The 7607-nt window shown below is 44.6% G+C and overlaps 1 protein-coding gene across 1 annotated transcript in view; it reads right to left on the reverse strand.

Moving 5' to 3' along the window:
- LOC106806639 (dixin-like) overlaps window positions 1-6775 on the reverse strand; it is a 16815-nt gene extending 10040 nt beyond the window's left edge. The window contains exon 1 of the mRNA XM_014808642.1: window positions 5924-6775. The gene's annotated coding sequence lies outside the window, so the exon portion shown is untranslated. The remainder of the gene's footprint in view (window positions 1-5923) is intronic.
- Window positions 6776-7607: the final 832 nt, after the last annotated feature.

Here is a 7607-nt window from a genome sequence, read left to right on the forward strand (position 1 = left end):
TATATATATACACCTATTAGTATATATATATATATATATATATATAATATATATATACATACATATATCCTACATATGTATATATACAACTATGTGAGTGTGTGTGTGTGTGTGTGTGTGTGTGTGTGTGTGTGTTTGCTGTGTGGTGTTTGTGTGTGTGCCGTGCGATTTGCGTGTTGCGTCGCCGTGCGTGCGTGTGTGTGTGCGGGCCGACGCTACCCACCTGCGGCTCACGTGTGCGTGTGTGGTGCGCGACCTTACGGGGGTTGCGCGCGACTTTACGCGTACGCGTACGCCGTTGACTTGTCCGTGGGACGTGTATGGTGTTAGCACTCATTGTACGTTGGGCCGCTGCGCGGGTCGTACGCGACTCATCGTTGCGCATGTACCGGCCGCTGTTGCGTTCGATCCAGACCGAACGTGGGGTTGTCGTGTTTGAAAAGCTCGCGAGTCACGATGCTAAATGAATTTCGTTCTTCGGGAGGATTATGATGATTAATTCGTACCAACTATTTATTGGTTTTGGCAGGAGTCTCGTTGTGTAGACATTCGACGCCAAGCCGTTAAGTTACGCACGGATTGGGTTGTTTGAATAGGGTCAACATAGTAATATGTCGCACTATGCTGTGTTGATTATCCATATAGCGAATATTTTAGATAATAAAACCAATAATACTAATGGGTGAGATGTGGGAATTTGATATCTGATATATAGATAGCGTCTCGGATAGAAGACCCCATGATATTCCGGTCAGCTGGCGTTTCGCCACTACTTAGGGGTATTAACGATACACTACATCTCTGTGCAACGAATGTTTTGACGTGACCCATTCTGACTAATATTTATTAATGTATATCTCGACACTCAAAATATATTACAACACAGACAGGTATTTACCAATACGTTGGCTTAATTACCCGACTATTATGTCGATTACGTATTAGTTTATCTTTGATTGATTCAATATTCGTATATATAGCTATTACTCGGGCCCATTATTAGTTCTAATTATAAACTATATTCGTAGAACAATCCTGCGATAGTTTACTTGGTTTGGTGCTATAGATACTTCACTACCTACCATCCAAGCTACACATGCCTACAATGTTTGTGTGTGCTTGGTTTATGGCAGATCCTCAATAATTTTGGCTCAAAAGATCAAGTATATACGAGATCTATTGATGCTACTTTCTATTTAACCATTTGTGTAACTATACCAACAACAAAAGATAGTGTGTCATTTTCCGGTGTAATTACATAAAGTATGCCATGCCTAAGTGTTCTCGTCTGTAGCGATAAAAATAACGTCTTCATGACCATTTGCTATTACGATATAGCAAAACATTCCCTATATGCTAATAAGACAAATACACTAGACAAATATCACATGCGGACTGAGAATCGACTTGACTTATACGTTATGCGATACGTATATTTCGCACACAGGCACTAGTATTTACTATACTATATTTTAATAAGTTGACCACACACAGTCCAAACAGATTTTAATCTCCGACCATTCACACACCAAACCCACGGGCTTCACAAAAATGCTACACAACAACACACGATACACACACACACCGAACACACACACACACAATTTTCACTACCACACGTCCGCACACATTCACACACCACACCAAACACCATATCACACAGCACATCACACACATCACACCCATCACAAACACGCCGCCACACATGCACCAACACACACACACACAACACACACGCGACAACACTAAACAACACAAGCACAACACAACACACATACCACACTTCAGTGGATTACTGCAATAGATACAGATAATAGATATATATATTTTGTACAACAACTTATTATCCTCCAGTTTGACTTTATTTGCTACCTTAGATGCTAGGTAAGTAGCGGCAGACGAGAATATTCTTGGAGGTCTCAAATCGTGGACTCTGTATGCAATGTAAACTAATGTCTTGAGTGATTCAGCTTATACCAGAAAGCTACACGATTCCACTTCGTGATCGTAGACCGATTCTTATTATATTCAACTAACTGCTAATCATTTTTGGAATTTTGTATATAGACCGCAACCGCAGGTTAACTGAAGAAGGTTAAAATATAGATATGTATTCGAGTATTTATACGCTTTTTTAGAACTCGATTGGCCGACTGGTTATTTATAAAATACGGCATACCTATAATAACTGCTGCGATGACCACGCATATTTAGTATGGGTAACAACTGCGTTAGCCGTTATGGTCGTGGAGATCACAGAGGACATAGCATCTTGATCGAGCGATCTCGGCGTCAATACACAATTCAGCTCTATTGTTGTTACTACACTTCGCGAAGAGATCTTCGTATATTTCTGATGACATGATTTGACAATAGATCGGCTTAACTTTGAATGAGATTAAGTCGGAGTAGAGAGAGTGATGTATACTAAGCCAATGATGTGATAACCAAACCAAAAACATAGTGTGTTTTAATAGATTCGGCCAACAAAAGAAACCCTCGCTAAATCCACGCGCCGTATTCACCCCACTTAGGGATATTATTTCTAATGTGATCCTTTTACATTTGTCCATAATCTTATCTTATTTTGGTGAAGAAACAAAGAAATGTGACAATAGACTGCGGGCTGTTTAATTTTGATTGTTCGTGTTTGTCATCTTAAAACAATAGGCACACATATGAATGATAGATCCAAGAATATGCGCTGCATCGCTAGATTACGGCAATCCTTCTCTACGCACGATATGCACTAACGGGTGTGTAATTAATTTAATTATTTAGGGGATTAAAGTATATCGAGGAGAACTTTTCTTTATTCCGCCTTATTTTACTTCAATTCGCTGTTGCGTCGTTCGCGTTCGATCTGCCGATTTAGTGCATTACAGTCGGCAAGTGTCTACGTGTGCGCATGTCGTTGCTGAGTGCTGTTCACGGCCGTAGCATAGCCGCGAACACCGTTTCTCGCTTGTCTGAGAAGTTAGCTCTTCCTTGTGGTTAATCGAGATGTACTTGGCATGCTAGCTCCGCGACTAATCTCAGTGAGAACGATGCCGATCTTCAAGCGGCCTAAGCACACAATTGCACACGATTTGTTTCGCCATTCGCTCAGTGCTGGAAACGCCTGTCAAAGCTCTTTCTATTCTTCGCGCCTACCTTACGTTGCTTTAACTCGTATTACCACGTTTCCGCAGGCGGGATAGATGGCCCTTCTTGCCATCGGTCGCTCTCACTGCTTTTCCGACGAGGCGCAGTCTCGTCGCTTCCTGCGTCCGGCGGCACTCGTTGACGCTGATGGACGCTTGGTTGTTCTCAATCAATACTCGCTGACTTATAAAAGTATGCTCCGTCACGTATACGCTTACGTTGACATATGAAACGTATGTTCGTCCGCAGAGCGCGATGTCAAGCTGCACATTGCCAGTGCAAAATCATGTTGTACTTCATCGGCGGGCCGGCAGTTCAACGTCGCCGTGTCTCACGCTCGCATCATGGCAAGCACATAGATACAGACATATATATAGATACGGGCCGTTGCTGGACAATCCCTATTTTCTCGGTTGCACATACAGGGCTGAAGAAGCCTCGCATATTTATAAAAAGCTCGCTCGACGTAGAGCAATCCTCGTCAGTGGACATTCAAGGGGCAGTCGGGGTAGAATGACAGGATCGTCACTACATCTAATATCACTGACCGAGAATGCTGGCTAGCTATATCCAATCGTTGCTACTCGCTTTACCATCGGCTAGGCGCAATCTAATTCTGCATTCCTGTGGATACTAAATTCGTTGCTAGTGCTTTGACGCCATCTTCAGGCTTCTGATTTCTCACATTAGCGCTCTGGCACTGGCAGGCGGTCTGCCTATCGCTTTATCCATCTCGCATGCTTTCCTTCGGTCTCGAACATGGCTGTAGCGCGTACTATCAAGAATAGCGTGTCGCTATGTCAAGCTCTAGCAACAGGACTGCGCAGCTTATGCTGTGCGTCCAGAGTCGCTTAGGCGTTTCAGCTGAAATGTTTGCCGTGTCGTTATATCATCAGCCTTGCTATGCATGAACGACATGTACCAGTGGCATTCCTTAGCGTTACGTAATAGACTCAGTTGCCTACGCTTTACCATCGCAGCTTTCTCGCTTCTCTGCTGACTACTAAATCTTGGCCTTCGCTTTACTAGATTAGCAACGCTTCTGATTCCTGTGATACTAAATCGGTTGCCCTATCGCGTTTACCATCGCAGCTTTCGTGGCTTCCTGCGTTACTAAATAGTTGCCTGTCGCTCGTTATTCCATCGCGCATATACTGCTTCCCTGCGCCCTTACCTAAATATCGTTTAGGCCCTATCGCCTTTACGCACTGCTGTCTTTGCTTATTCTCGGCTATTCTTTTTTATCTGTCTTTTTATATCTGATGAATGTAGCTAAATCTTGCGTGCCTTCGGCGCTGCTAACCTTATCAGACAAAGCTTTACTGTCTCTCTTCGCTCTGTTGCTTGGCTACAATCGTTCGCCTCGCTGTGTCGTACCTATTTATCCATTGGCAGATCTGTTTTGTTCTCCTTCGCTCATTTTTGCTAGTGCCTCCGGAATTACTACAAGATCAGTGTAACTCATCCTATCGACTTCCATCGCAGCTTTTGCTTCCTGCGTTACTAAACCCTCTCGCGCGCCCCTGTTTCCGCCTCTCGATTTCGCTGCGTTTACCCTATGGTGTGACATGCTTTTCATCTAGCTTCATCGCCCTCGGTATCAGCTCATAATCGCGCTATTGCGCGGCTGTTCTCGCTCTATTCGTACCATCGCCCAGCTTTCTGCTTTCTGTGTGTACTAAATGCGGTTGCTATCGCTTCTACCATCGCATGCCGTCACTTCTCGATGCTATCCTGCTGATACAGACTAGACAAATTATTTCGGATACGCTTGATTTGGATTGTCTGGCTCAACAGTCCTACTCGCGTTTACCATTCACAGAGCTTTCTGCTGTCCTGCTGATACTAATTCTTGCTTTTTTGCTTATGACCATCACTCGTGCTGTATACATTAGTTTCTCCACTGGTGATTCTGACTCTTAATTAATATTTTGGGTTGCCTTAGGTCAGGTCGTGTTTGCTCCATATATCAGTCAGCTTTCGCTGTGCTTCGTCTCACTGTGTTTACTAATGTCCGTGCGTTGATTCGATTCAGACATTCTTCGCCACGCTTAGTTTACTCGCAATATTCAGCCAGACTTGTCTACGCCATATTACTTATGCCGTCGCGATTAGCAGCTTAGAAGCATGGGTTGATAAAGCACCACGATGATAATCGCAAGATCTGTGTTGGCACAACTTGTCGTGCATGCTATGACTCTTGCTCGTATTTCTCTAGGCAAGCTGTGTAATTCTAAACCGGTCAGTACAGCTCGAGTCAGCGCTCTTCACCATCAACAGAGAAAGCTCTCTAAGGCTATTTTCTTGATAACTTATAGACGATACTCATGGTGGGTTCGCAGCTTCTTTACCCTCGAATCCAGCGAACTCTGGCTTCCGGTCGGTGAGTACAGGTAGTAGCTTTCGATTGGGGCTCGCAATATGGAATGAAATGGAAATAGCACCACATGGCATGGCAAATGAATGACTGTCTTCACACACACACACACACACACACACACACACACACACACACACACACACACACACACACACACACACACAACCACACATATACGCATGCATATGGTTATATATTTCTACAATAACTCGTGATTTATTTGCGTATGCCAGAGAGCGAGGGAAAGTTCTCATGCTCTCATATGAGTAGGCCTACAAAGCTCACGTTGTGCGTGACCGTATTTATGAATACTGCAGTATTAGAGTAAAAATAAAGTATTCGAGTTATACGCGGCAATAATTATAATAACTGCTGGAAGCCGATATTATAGGGACTTACCGTTATGGCGGAAAACAGGACAGGTCGCGTCTCGCAACACAACAGCTCTATTGTGTTCGTCGAAATCTTCGTATATTCTATGACATTTGAACATTAGTCGGCAATGATGAGATTAAGATTCCGTAGGAAATGTTTCAGGTTTAGCCACAAAGAACCTGCCAATCCACGCGCTTTCACCACGGCTGTTGATTGCCTGCCAACAATAGCACACAGTGAATATGTAGATATGCACGTAGACGATATACGCACGTATGCTACTTGATAAACTTATTAGGTTAGTATATGGACGTATTTACTTCAATCGCTGTGCGTTGTCATTGGGACATCATCGCGGCAATCGTCTCACGTGGACCTGCGACTGCTGTTCACGCGTGTGCGACACGTCACGCCGCGAGGCTGAACAACGGGCACGCGAATATCACTGAACGAGCGTTAGCGGTAGCACACATGCAACGTTTGTCGTGTCGGCTGGACGCGTAAGCTTCTTCGCGCCACTCGTGACGGACGTGGGTATGGTTTGCATCGGTCGCTCTCACTGCTTTTCCGACGAGGCGCAGTCCGTCGCTTCTGCGTCCGGGCACGTTGACGCTGATGTGACGCTGGTGTCTCATCAATACTCGCTGACTATAAACGTATGTCCGCACGTATACGTACGTTGACTATGAACGTATGTTCGTCCGCAAGGATGTCAGTGACATTGCCATGCAAAACATGTTGTCTTCATCGGCGGCGGCAGTTAAGTGCGCACGCGTGCAGCACTGTAGACGCCTTTATGTGGCCGTTGCGGCAATCATCTACCTGTATATAGGTAGCTGCTAGCTGAGTCGCAACACGCGAACAATCCGGCCTTTATGCCACCAACCGGCGCGGGCGAAACTAGACTGTCAACCGTCGATAGACTGTCGCTGCAACAGCAACAGACGCGATGGCAGAGCGCTAGGCGTGCCAAACAGTTTATGCTAACGAAGAAGGAAGGGGAGCGGGCGGGTATTAGAATACGTTTATTGGCGGTGCTTTTTGATCCGCTACTTTTACTCACTACTATATCGAAATGCGTGGCGAACAAAACAAATCTCGCTCGCGGCCGTTATATTTCTGGGGAGGTTCTCGCCAGCGGAATATTTACAGACGGTAAACTCAGTTTCCGTTCATTTCTGCGCCTGGTAATTTCATAATGATAGACGCCATGCATGCGGTTTACGTGTCAACGATGATAACGAGACAATATGCACGCTATTTTGGAGTTGTCTGTTCAACAGTAGTATGTATATCACGCTGCTTATCATTTGGTTATATGTGTCTACATTGCTTGTATAAGTACATGGTGCGTGATCATTCAGACATTCCTTCACGCTAGTTTGAATTTCAATTGACCAATACTATGGTCGATGCAGTGAAGCAGATAAACAAGAAATAATCAAATTGTGTGGAAATCCTCGTAGATTTCTGCGTATTTAGCAAGCTGTATCCGCAGACACAGACGCAAAAAAGATTAATAGGTATATGTGGATGGGTGGATAGATAGATGAATGGATAGATGGATGGATGGATGGATGGATGGATGGATGGATGGATGGATGGATGGATGGATGGATGGATGGATGGATGGATGGATGGATGGAGTGGAGTGGGTGGTAGGTGGAGTGGTATAGGATGGATGGATGGTATGGAGTGGATGGATAGG

Source organism: Priapulus caudatus, unplaced genomic scaffold, assembly GCF_000485595.1.
Source record: "Priapulus caudatus unplaced genomic scaffold, Priapulus_caudatus-5.0.1 Scaffold171, whole genome shotgun sequence".
Lineage (NCBI taxonomy): Eukaryota > Metazoa > Priapulida > Priapulimorpha > Priapulimorphida > Priapulidae > Priapulus > Priapulus caudatus.